The sequence below is a fragment of the Halichoerus grypus genome, chromosome 9, assembly GCF_964656455.1.
Source record: "Halichoerus grypus chromosome 9, mHalGry1.hap1.1, whole genome shotgun sequence".
Classification (NCBI taxonomy): domain Eukaryota; kingdom Metazoa; phylum Chordata; class Mammalia; order Carnivora; family Phocidae; genus Halichoerus; species Halichoerus grypus.
Window position 1 is genome coordinate 124,743,297 of NC_135720.1, and position 17,517 is coordinate 124,760,813.

General features: G+C 44.7%; 1 long non-coding RNA gene across 5 annotated transcripts in view; it reads right to left on the bottom strand.

Annotated features, from left to right (window-relative positions):
• Positions 1-5,359: 5,359 nt before the first annotated feature.
• Positions 5,360-17,517, bottom strand: part of LOC118543135 (uncharacterized) — a 140,923-nt gene continuing 128,765 nt past the window's right edge. For all 5 annotated transcript variants that reach the window (XR_013441386.1, XR_013441385.1, XR_013441387.1 and 2 more), the window contains 3 exons: positions 16,205-16,374; positions 11,531-11,853; positions 5,360-9,591 (listed from right to left, as the gene is read on the bottom strand). This is a non-coding gene — a long non-coding RNA (uncharacterized LOC118543135). The remainder of the gene's footprint in view (positions 9,592-11,530; positions 11,854-16,204; positions 16,375-17,517) is intronic.

The following is a 17,517-nucleotide window of genomic DNA, read 5'->3' on the forward strand; positions in this document are numbered from 1 at the left end:
CCATGACACTTGCAAGAGTTAGGAAGGTAGGGACAGAGGGAGGGCAGGAGGGAAGGTCGAAAAAGAAACCTATCCGTTTCTAAAACTTGTCCTCAACTCCAGCTGATGGCTCCAAGGCATTGAACATGGACAATGAAAGAGGTTTACCCAATACAAGTATCTCATAATCTTTTATTCTATAGTCCATAGATGCACAGAAATTCAGAACTGGAGAGATCCTGTAGATTACCTCCCCACCTTCACTCATGTGTGAGGAAGCAAGAGGCACAGAGAGGTCACGTGAAAGATCGTAGCATTGTCAGGATTTGAACTCACATCTTTGAACCTGAGCCCAGGGCTCAAATCACAGGCTTCCCACAGATAGCACGTCTCTGGATGGGGTGGGTTTTATTCCTCCTCCTTCACACCAGTGTGAGAATGAGATTCACTCAGGAATTGCCCAACAGAAGGAACATGCATTCTTTTATGTCCCTGGACAGCATCTTTCACAAAAAGATTTCAACAAGGGTTAGCCCACAGTAGGTCAGTGGCACATCATCGGCACGTAATGTACCCCATTTGATGAGAACAAGGCACTGGGATGATTATAGTCTCCCAATCTCCCAAGATCTCAGCTTGAGCTACTCCTGCTTATTAGAGGGAAGGATCTGACAATCTGAGTCTCAGATGGACCTTAAGCACTGCCCTACCCGGGGGCTTTATCCACAAGAAGAAAATGGCTCCATTCTTCGGGCAAGTCCAACGTTAACCTCGCCTCCCTAGCCTCTCCTGCTTGATCCGTATCTCATCCTTATCCACTGTTCTCATTCTCAAGGACCGGGTCTCTCCCGTCCTGTTGCTATGGCCACAAGCCTCGCCCAAAGCATACCAGCACTGTGGTTTTCACAGATGTTGGCTGACATCCAGGCAGATGCAGAGCAGTTGGGGAAGAAAACGTTCTCCTCTGAGAGCTGGTCCCAGGCTGTTCCTTGGTCTCTCTCTCTCTCCACTGTGGGCTGAGTCTTTCAGAGCTGTCCATTGGCTGTCATGTGTGACGGAGAAGCAATTGTTCACTTCTCTGCCCTGCACCAGCTTCTTGGGAGCCTCTAACCCAAATTTTAAAGAGCTAAATAAGGCTGTTCCCAGAGCTCAGGACCCTGGCTGTTTACCAAATATTGAAAACTTTACCACTTGCCACCAGTTCCAAATCTCTAAGCTCTTAAGAGAGTCGTGAGGAATGTTGCCCCAAGAGGTCCAGCCCTGGCCCATTCCCGATGCTCTTGAGTGTCCCATGACCTGAACTGGCTGTCCCAGAAAGAAAGAAATCTATGGTAGAGGAGGCAAAGAAGCATGCGGAGAATAGAGATATAATTTCTTTAAAAACAAAGGAAAATCTTCCCGTGTGTAACATGTCCTAAATGCACAGCTGTCCCTGGGTGGATTGTGTTGGCCTAATGCTTACATTCGCTGTAATTACAAGCAAGGAGAGGGCTTCTTCAGGGAATACCAACACTACCAAGTAACATCTGTCCCTTAGGGGTGGACAACCTGCTTTATCCTGGTCAGGCTTCTACCTGGACCCCTCCAGTGGGAAAATGCATACAGGACATTCTAGAGGTCAGAAAGCAGCACAAAAATGTAGAATGTTGTTTTCATTCTCCACGACTCACAAAGCAAGGAAGACAGGCTGGCCCCTGGCCCAGGATTTGTGCCACATTGTTAGAGAGCCCTGCCTGGGGGTGGGGGGTGCAGGGAGGTGCTAACAGGTGTTCAGCAGTGAGAAAGGACTGGGTCGGGTGGGCAGAGGCCACTTTTGCTGGCCAAACCACAGCAGTCATAGCCATCTTCTGATGTCCCAGGCCACCGAGCTACCACCACCAACCCCTCCCCCAATCTCATTTTTGGCATTAATCGGCCCAGGGGTACTTTGTTGAGAGTTGCCATGTCTTTGCTAAGGAGTTGCTAAAAAAGATTGGAATATTCCGGTAGAGCTTCCTTGTGGACCAAGGTGCCTCATTCTTCTTTAGAAGGAATATAGAAAATGATCTCTTTCCAATGGGAGAGAACCCATTGATCCAATGATCGTAAGTTAATAGCTAGCTGAAAGTTAATGACAAAGATGTCAAAAGATGCCGTGGTTTTCATTTCTTCATAACTTTTGTGCTCACTTGGAATACTTTATTCAGCTTATTATTTAAGTTCAAACATTTTCATAAAGATTTATAACTTTTAAATTGAGGGACACTGCATTTACCTCCATAGCTTGCAACATAAGCCTCGAGTACAAGCTTTAAAACTCAAGCCACATGGCCATGTCCAAATTCCCACCTAGCCATCGCCACCAACAACTTTTTACAGCATCTCATGAGAGGAGGGAAGAAGGATCCTGGGTACCAGGCTGGAAAGGCCAAGGTTCGAAGGGATGACAGCTATCACATTTCCCAGTACACAGATGGCACAACTCTTGTGCTTCCTTTCCATCCTCTTTCTAACAGCCCCTCCCCTCCCAGCACCCAGTCAATTTATTCAAAATGACTCCTGGTCTCTGCAAAGAATATTCAGAGGAGCAGAGTAGAGCAGGAAGAATCCTCAAATAGAACCAAAAAACAAGGCCTGAAATATCTTCAGAAGTTGCTGGCATTCTATTGAGACACACTGTCTTTTGAAAGACAAGGATAGTTGGAAACTTCTTACACCACCAAAGGTCCCTCTGCCTCCCGCGCGTGAAGGCAAACACTTTCTCCCTGCACAGCTCATGACTGTTATCACCCCATTGCTCACATGTACAGTGCTCAGCCTCACCCATGCCCGGATCCCGAGGGAGAGCTGCTCTGAGACCCACCCTGAAGCTGAGCAGCAGGATGAGCAAGGTTTTCCACTGTGAGCGGGAGGGTGAATCATGAAAGCCTGAACAGGGAGACCAAATTCAGACTAGAAGGGAACTCCACTTAATAAAGGCTGTGTGTCCCCCGCCCCCAACCCCCAAGAACAGGCCTGGAAAGAAGACCTGCCACTTTCCAAATAGGTAAGGGAAAACTCAAGTTGTTGTGCTTTCTCTTTTCTTTTCTTTTTTTTTCTTCTTGCTGAGTTTCGAGTATCTGGAAGGTTCCCATGCAACTGGTGGCTGTTGACTTCCTGAGCCTGTAAAACACACACACACACACGCACACACAAAGGGTAAGGACACGATGAGGCCCAGCACAGCAGATTTGGAGTTCAATAGCTGTCAGTTCGGGGGTAGCTCTGCCGCTTCTGGGTTGTGCTACCCTGTCAGTCACTTCTCTTCTCCACTGCCCCAGCTGCCTTGCTGGGAGGCTTCAAGGAAAGAGTCCATCTATGGGGCAGGCAGGGGTGGGATCTGGGCCAAGCGGCTGGCACAGAAGAGGTGCCCAGTGAATCTCTTCCGAGACAATGAATGTATGTCTTTTCAGTGTCTGGTACACAGTAGTCACTTGATAAGTGTTGGTTTTGTCCCTTTCCTTTTCCTTTTCCAGCCACCGTGGTGCTGGTTCCAGTAGCTCGGTCTCTCTATCAAGCCAAAAATACAGCTTGTTGGAGGGGCCAGGGCATCTCTGCCAGGTGCTGGGGGAGAGTCTGCAGACCAGGTTTCCAGCCCTGCTTCTGTCACTAACTAGTTGTGCAGCGTTGCACGGGACTATTACAGTTTCCTCTTCCTTCCTTCCGAACCTCCATGTTCTCCACATTTAAAAGGAGAGTGTTGGATTAGATCCAGAGTTGAAAGCCATTTTTATAGCATCAAGCCCCTTTCTTCACAAGACACCTTACACAGAACCTCAACTGAATAAAATAACGCAGGGGAGGGGACAAAGGCCTAAACCTGAGTCTGCTCAGCTCCCCAGCTCACCTGCTATTAGAGGTTGAATGGAAGGCACCCCCTGAGGAACCCTAGGGTTCCCTGGAGCACAGTTAGAGAATCACATTTATGTTCTAAATAAATCGCATTTATATTCTAAATCTGATGTTTTGTGATTGTTTACAGAGTAACTCAGGCACATTTTTGAGCCTGACAAAGTCAGATCAAGGCTGATATGTAACACTATCAGAAAGAATACAACCGAGACTCCTCCCTACCCAGCTGCTCAGACCTGAGCTCTGGGAATAAGTCACTTGGCAGGAAGTCCCTCTTAACTGGTTTCAGCTGGAGACTCCGCAGCAGCGACTCTACAGCACTGGGGGAGAAGAGAGAGGATGGGGAAGTAATGTGGAAAAAAGTGTAATCTTATCCTGAGGAGAGTGTCCTGTGAACATAAAGCATTTAGAGGAGAGGGTAGAAATAGAGCCTGCAATAAACTGGCAAGCAATAAGAGAGGGGTGGGGTGCAGGGGAAAGAGCACAAGGCAGGAAATCAAAACACCCAATCCCAGGTAGGCATCAACTGCTGACCTTGAGCAAGTCACACCCGTGTCTCAATTACCTTGATGGTAGAGCTAGACCAGGTCACCTCTATGGGACTTTTCCAGCCATAAACTCCTGCGAAGAATTGCAGGCACTTAAGAATGTTGATAACAATGTCGTCGTTGTTAGCACTTTCCAGCTACTAGTGTTCGATACCCCTAGTCTTCAACTGTGACATTAGTAACCCATCTGAGGCCACTGTCAGGGCTTGGGCTCTGCATGTAAAGAAAAGGGGATGACTTCGAATCTGTAAGACCGGTCTGTACAACATCTCCTAGAGGTTTTTGTGTTATGGGTCAAGCAATCTTGGCATACGTGGGCACTTACCATGTCCAGGAAAGACAGATAAACCCATGCAGGCTGGGAGATTTGTCCAATTATCTGCAAGGATTTGCTATAGCTCCATTGCTTGGCTAATGTTTTCTGAGGTCATGCTTGGAGGGTTTCAGACTTACTATGTTTATACTATTACTTTTTTTTTTTTAACCTCCTAAACCAAATGACCCTGAAGTTGGAAGCAAGAGGAACCAACACATAGAGGCAGGAAAACTCGATGCAGTCTCTTAACCCTGGGTGGGACTGGACTAGGCTTCTTCGGGTCACAGGAGACTCTTACAAGATGACCGTTTACCTAAAGGAGGCAGTGAAGGTACATGAAGTGTTTTTAAGGAGAGCACCTGTCTTGGCTAGGTAATTGTTTAGAATGGCATTCCATTTGGAATCTGATTGCTAGCTTGGGCCCTTTCGTCTCCATCAGCTTTTCAGTTGCAAGCCTTATCAGGACTAACAAGGGGGCCCCTGGTTTTATGTGTCCAGCTTTGTCAACAGCGGGGAGCAGAGACACGCAGCCCAGTAAGAAGGGAGGTAAGGCAGTTCCGCACTCGCTCATTATGGACAGAATGCACGCCTGTATACATTAGAATACTTTCAACTGCAAGTAACAGAATACTCAGCTCAAACCAGCTTTAAAAACAAGGATATTTTTATCTCGGATGATAAGAAGCCCAGCAAGCTCCGAGGGGATTAAAGTTGTGGCTTGGCAATGTCATCAGGAACCCCAGTTCCTTCCAGCTCGTGGCTCTACTGTCCTCGGGGTGTTGGTGTTGGCCTCAGGCAGCTCGTCTCACGGTTTTGAGACACTTCAGCAGTCCTGGTTTCACATCACACTGCGGGGCCATCAGTCTGTGCAGCTGCCCAGGACCCTGTGCTCAGAGGGGCCCCACACTTGTTTTATGCTTTGTGGTCACCATCTTGAAAATCTTAATAATCTCATCTTTGAACTCGGATTCTGTGAGCGAAGTTCTGAAGGGCATTGGAGCATACCCAAGAACAGAGGCGACAGACACGGTATGCACATCCCCCTCCCAGCTGCCCCATTCACATGTCTATGATGCCCATGAGCAGAAAATCCCAGGGGACCCACATGCGTGGGAGTCCAGCGAGACTCAAAACCAGTGCCAGGTAAACATGATAAGCCTATGGGCACCCTGGAGGCCAGGCTTTCTGTGCAAACCAGAACTTGCTTTGGACACAGAAAGAAGACAGCAGAGTTCTAAGAAAACGAAAGACGAAGGAAACCTAGGCAATACTTTCTGACTCGTGTCACTTCCCTGTATTGGCTATAACCACCTACTCTGAAAATGATGACATAGAGAGGAAGACAGAAGTGGTTGGCTAATACACCCGTGCAGACTATTCCAGAAGAAAACCCAGTAAAACACCAGCCTGTAACTCCAAAAGCCTCAATTTCTCACCTTGTTCTTATCCCTTGACTCCCCCCAACCCGCCGCCACTTTCTTTTATCAACAAGCAGCAGGGCAACTACCTGAGTTGTGTGCAATAGTTTATTGCCCTGTTATTGTCTGTCCGGAATAGAATATCCTTCTAGAAGCAGTTCCATCCGGCCGCTGGCTGGCTGGCTGGCTGGCGCCCCTGTTCTTTCCTAAAGCAACAACTAGAGCAACTACTCTCCAATTTCGTCTGTCCCCCAAAAATCATTTTGTGAAGAAAACAAGAGCATCTGCCCCAAAGCTGGGAGGAAGACTTCTTTTTCATTGTGTGACCTTTGTAATATTTAAATGTCTTACCACGTGCATGGATTATCTACAAAAAGAATTTAATATGTATATTTTAAAAAACCACTTATTCTTGGGGTGCTTGGGTGGCTCAGTCATTAAGCGTCTGCCTTCGGCTCAGGTCATGATCCCAGGGTCCTGGGATCGAGCCCCGCATCGGGCTCCCTGCTCAGCAGGAAGCCTGCTTCTCCCTCTCCCACTCCTCCTGCTTATGTTCCCTATCTCGCTGTTTCTCTCTCTGTCAAATAAATAAATAAAACCTTTAAAAAAATTTTTAAAAAAAACCCACTTATTCTTACTTGCTTCTGAAAACAAAACAAAAACACAAATGCAAACCTTTCATGAGAATTAAAGAAAAATATTATCTTCTGGAATTACTCTAATAAGAAATATTTTAAGTGAGCTAGAATTCATCCTGGAAAAAAAATTCTTTTTTTTTTATAAGATTTATTTCTGTATTTTAGAGAGAGAAAGAGAGAGCAAGCATGAGCAGGAGGGGCAAAGGAAGAGGGAGAGAGAATCTCAAGCAGACTCCCCACTGAGCATAAAGCCCAAAACAGGGCTCAATCTCACAACCCTGAAATCACGACCGACCCTGAGATCACGACCTGAGCTGAAACCAAGAGTCGAACACAACCGACTACGTCACCCAGGGGCCCCCCAGCTCTTTTCAACGAGTGACACTGAAATGTCCAAGGCTGGTCACCGCTTCCCTGAGAGTTTCTTTGAACAAATTCTCCACCTGGACCTGCTGTGCACATAGCACGGCAGAGTTCCCTCTATCCAGCCCATTGTCACCCGACTAGTCCCCAACCCGGGACCTCACCCTTGGCCAGCCTTCCTGCCTGCCTGACTTCCTCCTTTCTCAGCACAAGAGAGGAAGAGGGTCACACGGAGAGCACATGCTGGGAGTGGCGGGGCAGCGCTGGAATCATTTCTTGTTCCTTCTCCCATTATATGTTGTTGTGCTTCAGCAACACTCCAAACCGGCTCACCCATGAACTTGTTGGAGAATAAAGACTGGAACCAGAGGAGAGCTGAAGATGCGTTAGGTGCCCCCCTCCCCGCCCCAGACAGCAGCACAGAGCAGGTGCATGTAGGAGCCAAAGCTAGAGCCCAGGGTGCCATAATCATTGCCAAGTTCTCTTCCAATGCATTTCCTACCTTCCCAGAGTTTCCCTTCATATACTTGCCCAAGACCAACTTTTGTCCAGAAACAAGAAGACAACTATTCTGTTTCTATTTCCACGTAATGGTTCATAAAACACTTAAAGATGGCACATAACTGTGAGAATCAACCTCCATCATTGAAGCAAACTTTTTATTTCTTGGATAAGATTGAAGAGTAGCATGGAAGCAGCGTGGCCTACATCACGGCTTCTCAGCCTCAGCACTGCTGATGTTTTGAGCAGACTAATCCTTTGCTGTGGGGGTTGCCCTGTGCTCTGCAGGATGTCCTCTGAGAGGCAGAATTGCCCCTTATTAAGAGCCACAAATCTAGAGGAAACTACATTACTGGTTGTCATTAGAAAACACTTATCAAGAAAAAAAATATTCACAATTATTCTGGCTTTGTAGGCAAATATTATGAGAAAGTGAGAGAAACTGAAGCATTCTCCAATCTGGCTTAGTGGTTTCACATGATCTGCGGAGCTACCACAATGTCCAGAGCCCAGGAGAGCATGCAAGGTGGCCACTGGGTCATCTGCTCCTCCAGCAGGGTGTCCTGTGCTTGGAGTGGATGGGGAGGCCACCAGGATCCTCCTTCACAGCTGAGGCCCCATGCCCAGTGGCTCTTGGCTTCTGGCTCTATAGTTAAAACTGGGCTCAGATTCATGTGATTTGGGACAGGTGCCTTTGTGTCTGCGTGTGTGTGTGTATGTTTGTGTTTTTCTTTTTTATCATTTTTTTTTAAAGCCAGTGTACAAACAATACATACATACTATTATAAAGACCTAATAGTACAGAGTGAACATATATTTACTGTGAGGGAAAAGCCCCCTCCATCTTGCTCCTTTACCCTTGGGTGACATTCAGTTATCACTTTGTTGTGATTTTTCTGGATCCTTTTCCATGTATTTACATAGGTAAGGAAGTAATTAAAATTGTATTATTTTTTAATGTAATTCTAGGCTTAGGTTTCTGTGACTTATTTTTAAAGTATTCCATGTCAGTACGTGTGACTTTTTCTTTTTTGTTTTTAAACTTATATCAACTTTTTTTAAAGATTTATTTATTTGAACGAGAGAGAGAGAGACAGAGACAGAGAGAGAGGATGAGCGAGTGCAGGGTCGGGGAGGGGGAGAGGGGGGAGGAGAGAGAATCTCAAGCAGACTCCATGCTGAGTATGGAGCCTGCCACGGAGCTCCATCTCAGGACCCTGAGATCACCGCCTGAGCGGAAACCAAGAGCTGGAGGCTCACAGGACTGCGCCACCCAGGTTCCCCTAAATTTATATCAACTTCATTGAAATATAATTTACATACAACAAAATGCTCCTATGTGTGATAAATGTGTACACTTAGCTCCTGATCTGATTTCTGTCACTATAGATTAGATTTGTCTTTTCAAGAGTTTGTTATAAACAGAATCATGCTGTCTGTGCTCTCTCTGTGTCTGGCTTCTTTCTCTTAAGATAATGACTTTACAATTCATCCCTAGTGGTTTCGTATATCAGTAGTCAGTTCCTTTTTACTGCAAAGCAGTGACCTATTGTAAGCCTATGTCCCAGCTTGTTTATCCATTCACCTGTTGATGGGCAAATGGGTTGTCTCCAATGTGGTGCTGCTATGCATAATACTATTATGAACACTAGTGGTCAAGTGTCTTTATGGACATGTTTTCACTTCTCTGGGAGAGAACCAGTTCCTCAGAGAGCAAATGCTAGGGTTTATGGTAAGTGTATGTTTAACCTTATAAAAAATGCCAAACTGTTTCCAAAGGCAGTTGTACCAATTGATATTCTCACGGACAATGTATGAATGAGAGTTCCAGTTGCTCTATGGCCCGCAAGTTCCTGTTAACCTTTCTGAGCTTCATTATCCTCATCCATAATATGGAGATGGTTATGGTATCCACGTCACCAGGGAAGGATCAAATAATGTTGTGATTAGCCCGGTACCTGGAAAATAGTAAAGCTCATTATCTACTTCCATAGATTACAGATGTCACCATGACATGTATGTTTTAGGCACTTGCCTGACCCTCCAGTTATTTTTATATTTTCTCCATTTTTTTGCCATCACACTTCTTGAAAAAGTGTTCGATACTTTCTGCCTTTTCCTGCTAGTTCATCAACCCATGGCCATGTGACCACTAACCCCACTGATGCTCTGAAAAAACTCTCTCAATGTCCCTCAGCACTTCTATATGGATAATTCCTAAACCTGCAGCTTGGTTCCAAAAAAGCTCTCCTGAGTCCAGACCCTGATTCTATTGTTTGCTGGACATGAACCTGTTCATGGCCTGCAAAGTCATTTCTCCATCTTTGCTCAACGAAGGCTTTTCCAGACTTCCAGATGATCCTCAAATGCCACCTTCCTCCATCTCTTAATTCCTCGCTTTGCAGAGCACTTCCAATTTCTATTACTAGTATGGCAAAATAAGTATATAAGTATTTAATGTATGAGAATTCATAGCCATAGCTCAGACTGTAAAGAAAATGCTGCAGTTGAACCTCAAATCTGCTGTTTTCTTTCATGGGACACAAGGCAACTTATGTAACTCTGCTTTGCTCTTCTGAAAACTGGGGGAAAACATAATACCTACCTCGTAGAATTGTTGTGAGGATTAAATGAGATAATATGTATAGCCCTCAGAACAGTGCCTGACCCATACTATGTGCTCAATAAAAGTTAGTTTCTCATTGCGGTAGGGAGAGCACCCCAGATCCTTAGACCAGAGTCTCACAGTAGTTTTGTCTACATGTTTATAGGGAGGAGTAGAAAAGTCACAGTGGGTCATTTCATAGTGAGGATGGTTTTGTAATCAGAAGTCTGTCAGCTGAACAAGAAATGTCTATCTCTGCATCCACCTAGTTTTGGAAGACAAAAGAGTTCAGTAATCATTTATGAAACAAAGATGGAATTTGGAGGGCCTGTGTCTGGCCTTGTCACAGGTAAACTATGGGGTCATCCATGATTCTTGTGGGGTCAGAAGAACAAGTGGACAGTTGGTTTTATCTAAGTCATGGGGCCAGGGCTGTTCTTTGCAATAAGCTATTTCCCAGAACACAAAAGCGTAGGAGATTTTGGAGAACAAAAGATTAGGGGATTAGCCTTCACTGTTTTCTGGAAGCACCAGGGCTCAGGTAAAGTTCAACATCACCAGTCCCTCCTCTTATTCCATCATGAGGTTGTGCTGGAACAACTCTGTCTGGAAATGAGGAAATGGAGATGTCCAGATCCGCCCCACTGTTAGTCCACGTATAAGTGTAAAGTTGTCAGCTGAGATTTGGCCCCTGTGCACAAATTCAGCTGGAGGCAGAGTTGTTCTCAGGGCTGCTGGATCATGATCCATGAGTAAATCATTTGTTAAGTCAATAGCTGCAGAGTAGCATTTACAGACCTATCTCAGAGACATTGTGAGTTCAGGGCCAGGCCACTGCAATAAAGTGAATATCGCGCTAAAGTAAGTCAAATGAAATTTTCTTCCCCAGTGCATATAAAAGTTCGGTTTACACTGTACTGTAGTCTATTAAGTATGGCATAGCATTATGTCTTTAAAAAAAGTCATATCTTAATTTAAAAAATACCTTATTGCTAAAAAATGTTAACCATCATCTGAGCTTTTAGAGAGTCCTATCACTGACCACAGATCACCGTAACAAATATAATAACAATGAAAAAGTTTGAACTACTGTGAGAATGACCAAAATGGGACACAGAGACACAAAGTAAGCAAATGTGTTGGAAAAATGGCACCAAGAGACTTGCTCAATGAAAGGTTGCCACTAACCTCCAATTTATAAAAAATTGCAATATCAGCAAAGGACAATAAAACAAGGTCTACCTGTGCAGCTCTGGACAGGATGCATGCCCAACATGTGGGATGCCATTTACCTGTTCTGAGAGTCTTGTGAAAGCAGTCTCCTTTGCGGTGTCATCTGCTTCTGGGGGCTTTCATGGAACCCTGGCTTAAGGTCTCCCACTAGAATGGATTTCCATTCAGAGTAAGGCTTATAATTATTTTAATTGTGAAACATAAACCCAAGGTTGTACTACATGTAGTTTTGCAGCAATATGGTGGTTGAGAGAGCAATGAAAGTTCCATTCCTCCTGGTTCAAGATCGGTGTTGAGTGATATCTTTCCAGAAAATTAGGTCTCAAATCTGAAGATCAGGTAAGGGCTACCATGGAGCCTCTGGGAGAAAAGCAGATGTAGCCTGTTGGTAATAAGTATGAGAGTATTTAATAAGACCTTGGCAGTATTTAAGGACATTGGATTATATCAGGTTAGGATCTTCTAAGGTCCAGGAGGAGCAAAGGGATCTTCATTGGGATGGTAATTATTTCATAAGGAGACAGTCAATGGTGAGTGGAGGGGGAGGAGGAAAGAATCATCAGGACTAAAGACAAGACTCTGGGGTGCCTGGGTGGCTCAGTCGTTAAGCGTCTGCCTTCGGCTCGGGTCATGATCCCAGGGTCCTGGGATGGAGCCCCACATCGGGCTCCCTGCTCTGCAGGAAGCCTGCTTCTCCCTCTCACACTCCCCTGCTTGTGTTCCCTCTCTCACTGTGTCTCTCTCTGTCAAATAAATAAATAAAATCTTTATAAATAAATAAATAAATAAAGACAAGACTTTGGACCAAGGCAGATTGACTTCCTCAGTGAGCTTGATGAATTCAAGTTTTAGAGCACTATCAATCCATTTCATTTTTCCAGAGGATTGAAGGTGATAAGGACAGTGCAATTTTTGTGAGAAAGGGAATATTCATTGAATGTCCCACATAACCTCAGCAATGAAATGAGTTTCTCTAACACTGGAAAAGAACAAAAGGATTCCCCCAAGTGACAAAAATTCTTTGTAGTAGAAGCTACAATGATAGCATTAGCCTGGTAGTTTAAAAACAAAAACAAAAATAAAAAAATTTTTTTAAATAATAACTCACTTGTAATTATCTTAAAAATATAAGACTAAGGTTAGAACATGTTCATGCTCATAAGACTTTGGGAAGTGGATACAACCCACTTGTCAGTGAAAACAGGGACAGAGGGAGCTGTCTCTTAATCTTGTCCTACATTTACATTTTCACCAGGATTATGTTTCTGACCCATGGGGCAATTTGACATTACCTGTTCAATATGAAGGTTCTAGAAGCAACCTCACCAATATGGAGGAGACCTTTAAGATTACCTTTGCCATGATGTGCAATGTTATGGAGGCTGTGGTCAGGTAAGGGATAGAGAAGAGACCCAGTAACCATCTGGGCATCTCCAAAGCTCATCTGAGTGGATCAAATATCCAACATATTTCCAATTAGTTTTATCAGGCTGAGGTGTTAGCAGTCGATATGCCCTAAGCTTCCTAAGTAGAGTTTCCATCTCTAAAGAAGGTTGAGCAATGGGAAGTATGCAAGTAATCAAGGAAATTTTTCTTGGGAAGCAGATATTATAACATATTTGTCACACGAGGAGTTTCCTTTAATTTTGAGGGTGTGGCTACTATTATGAGCTTCAATTTTGAGAATATTTAATTTCTTGGGTAAAGCCTCCAATAGGCCAGTGATTTGGGTTCCAGTTTTGGTAGGTGACCCAGACCCACTTTATTTCCATAACATAACACAATCATGGACAACTCCAAAAGCACATTGACTATAAGCACATAAGGTGAAGACCCCAAAGCATGTTCTTCCCTTTTGTTTATAAAAAGGGAAAAGGACAGTGCGTCCAAAACAGGGAATCCAAAAGAGAGGATCGAGAGGATGTGAGGCTTTGAAATGAAGGTATGGAAGGAAAGTAACTAAAGGGTTTGGGAATGGTCTCCTTAGCCATGGCACATAAGGGAGAGACTATAGTGGAAAAATTAGGAGTCCAGTTTCTGCAATAGTCAACGAATTCTGGAAACTCTTGGAGTCATCTTTTCATCTCAGGAAGAGGGAAATTAATAGTAGTCTTAATTCATTTAGGGAATAACATCTTCCTTTTAGAGGAGATATCATGCCCTAAGATAATGCACTTGAGGACTCCATCATTGCATTCTGTTTTTGGAGAGCTTGTGGCCCTGTCAGGCAAGACCTTGGAATAAATAATGGTTGGTAATAAATGAGCTGTCAAAATCAGGTGAGCAGAAAAAAAATGTCATCTATATACTGGATAAAGACAGAACTGCAGGGGAGGGTTAAATCTCTCAGGTCTGTATTTAGGGACCTAGCCAAATAAGTAGGGACCTCAGTAAACCCCTGAGACAAGATGGACCATTGTATTGTTGACTTTTCTGTATGAAGTCAAAATATATTATGCGTCGGGGTTGAAAAATATATTCGAAAAAGCAGAACATAAGCTGATAACTATGAAGCAAGTGGTGTTGGATGGGGAGAATGGCTGGACTCCTTCAGAACTAGAAGAAACCTGAAAGCAACTATTTTGTTGATTGGCCTCAAGCCTTGGACTAGGTGGTATCCCATTTGGCTTCTTCAAGGGGAAGAGGGGGGTTACTATAGGAACTGGATGTGGGTATTGAGACTCCCTTGTTAAGGAGGCCTTGAATTATAGGCTGGAAACCTTAAAGGATTCTTGTTTTGGAGGGTATTATGGTAGAGGGTATTATGCTAAGAGTGATACAGAAGTTCTTTTTCTACTCAGAGAGGTTTAGCCTCCTAGCTTTGGTCTATGTCAGTGGAGTGAGCAGCTCAAAGAAAGTCAAGTACCTAGTTGGTACCTGAGGGTTTAAATGGGGTTCAGGATTTTGACAGGAGAAAGAAAAATCTGGTGGTCAATGAGAGTCATGAAAGGGAAAAAAGTGTGAGCAAGGAATCAGGGACCTCAATGGTGAGTTTGTTGCAGAAGCCAAGAATACTGATACTCTAGCAGAAAGCCATGCTTGGTAGTGAGGGATCCTAGTAAGACAGGAAGAGGTTCAGAGAAAGGCAGTCATGTGATCAATTATCAAGTCCCTCCACAGTATGGTTTTTGTACAAGGGAGAGGGTGGGAAATGAGAGGTGTTAATGGTAGAATGTGTTGTATGTGGTCCACTAGGAAGGGAACGGGGTGCCCATGCATGGGAATGACTGTCTCCTCTTGCATGTTAGTGTAGACACAGGGGGAGGGTCCCTCAGAGAAAGTCATCAGGGAGATGGAATTTGGATTCTTGTTCCCTTTTACATTTTAAAGCCAGGCAATCCCAAATCCAACATCCTTTTTATTGATGTTATCTGCAAGTGTCTCTGTGGGGAGTTTTGGAGGAAGCAGACTGCCCTGACTTGCTTCTCCTAATTAGTTAGGTTGTAAAGGCTTTGGTTTGCACTGTGTTGATTTGACCTTTTCTGCAATGGTGTCTCCATGGTGTTGAGTGAGTGTACGTTTTCAGAGAGAGGAGTATTTTATTTACATGACATTTTTGGATAGTATCTCTAATTTCTGGTTGTAAGCCATTTACAAAATTAGTTACAAAGAGCAGTTAATTGTCAAGAGCAAGACTGAAGTAGTTCTTCCCAGCATTTTCTTTTTTTTTTTTTAAAGATTTTATTTATTTATTTATTTGAGAGAGAGAATGAGATAGAGCATGAGAGAGGGGAGGGTCAGAGGGAGAAGCAGACTCCCTGCTGAGCAGGGAGCCCGATGCGGAACTCGATCCTGGGACTCCAGGATCATGACCTGAGCCGAAGGCAGTCGCTTAACCAACTGAGCCACCCAGGCACCCCTTCCTAGCATTTTCTATTCTATGTCTACAGAGGTGGGTTCATTTCTTTGTCGCCTGCAATCTTGTATCATTGGCCATCAATTTTTAAGAGAAAACAGTGGGAATGGATTCTAAAGTTCCTCTCTAATGGTTTTGGCCTGTAAGCCTCGGGGGTGTTCTGATTTTTTTGGAAGGTCCTCATGAAGCCCATTTGGCTTTTTCAAATCATACAGTGGCAACTTTGGCACCCACCAGCCGCTGCACAAGTTGTTATAAATCAGGAATCACAGGGGAATATGCCTTGAGGACCAGTCTGAATTAATTGCAAACTCTTCCCTACTCTTACTGTCTGGAAATTCTTTACCAAGAGCATGGAAATCTGAGTAAGTCTTTGTTCAGGTGGGCGTTCAGGTCACGAGCTTTCCATTGTAGGTAGGAAGCGCCAATGGTACAGGTTTTGATGGGGAGCTGGGAAGCAGAGAGCTGCTCATGAGAGAGACATTGAGAGAGACATTCTTCAGTACAGCTTGAGATAGACTGGAGGCATTGTCTCATTTGTCCCCCTCCTTGCAAAGCACAATGAGCTGACGATGGAGGAGGAGAGATCTTAAAGCCCTGAGATTTGATGGTGCCTCTTAGATGGACCAGTTTTGGGAGAGTCTAGGTGCCCCAAAGAGACCACTACAGTTCTAAGTTGTTCCCAGTAAAACCCTGCCATTTTTTGAAATAAGGAACGGGATTGCCACCATAGTGGTAAAGCGTATAATCAGAGGAGATTTTCAGAAAGGGCTGAGAAGGAGATTCAGAGTTTCCATAGTACCAAGGTTGAACAGAAGCCAGCAAAAGGACAAAACCAAAAGAGCACCCAAACCAAGAAGCAAACTTAAGTCCTTACCATGCTACCACAGACGAATATCCTGAGCAGAGGACCAAGAGCTGGGCTCACGTGGGATCCCTGGAATGCCAGATGAGAAGGGAACATGACAGGCTGGAGGGGCTTCAGCATCTGGGTGGAGAAGCCGGGATCCGGATGGGCTTCCAGCCCCATCCAATCACAGCACCAAACTGTCAAAGACAAAAGACAAGCAGGTGAGGGCACTGATTTCATTCAGGCTGTTGCAGGAGGGAAAGCACCACAGATCCGAAGACCAGAGTGTCTCACCAGTGGTTTCATCTAGATATTTTAGGGAGGAGTGGACAAGCCACAGATGGGTCCTTTCACACTTGGGATGATTTTGCAATCAGAAGGAGTCTGTCAGCTGAACAAGATATGTCTGCCTCTGTGTCTAGCAAGTTTGAGGGAACAAACAGTTCAGCTAATCATTTATGAAATGAAGATAGTAATTTGGAGGGTCTGTATCTGGCCTTGTCACAGGTAAATAACGAAGTCATCCGTGAGTCTTATGGGGGTCACAAGAAAGATTGGACAGTGGCTGTCTTAGGCTGGTAAGGCTGCCATGACAAATATCACGGCCTGGGGGGCTGAAACAACAGAAATTTATTTCTCATGGTTCTCGAGGCTGGAAGTCTGAGATCAAGGTGTTGTCAGGGTTGGTTCCTTCTGAGGCCTCTCTCCTTGGCATGTAGATGACCATCTTCTCGCTTGGACAGCTCACAGGGTTGTCCCTCTGTTTATGTCTGTGTCCTGACCTTCTCTTCTTATAAGGACATCAGTCATAGTGGATTAGGGCCCCATTCTTCTGACCTCATTTTAAATTAATCACCTCTTTAAAACCCTGTCTCCAAATGCAGTCACATTCTGAGGTACTGGGGATTAGGAACTCAAGACTTCAACATATGAATTCTGAAGGGATACATTCAGCCAATAACAGTGGGTCTTGTCTAAGTCATGCGGGGAAGGATGGTTCTCTATAGTAAGTCATTTCCCAGAACACAAAAAGATGGGAGATTTCCGTCACAAAGTTTGGGGCGATTAACCTTCTCTGTTCTTCAGGAGCCCAAAACTCAGGTGCCATCAGGAAGGAGCCGTTCCTTTGCTCTGCCCCCTAAAGTGTCCATTGGCTGTTGGGGGAAGTGGGTGTAGAAATGGAGAGGGGCCGCCAACAGAATGCAGAGAAGGAAAACAGCATTTGTGGGGCTGGCTGTGGGGAGCGATGTGGTGTGAGGTGGACAAAGGAGAGGACTAAATGAGACAGCCAAGCAGCAGGAGGCCTGACTCTATGAGAAAAGAGATTTTCAGCCGTCACC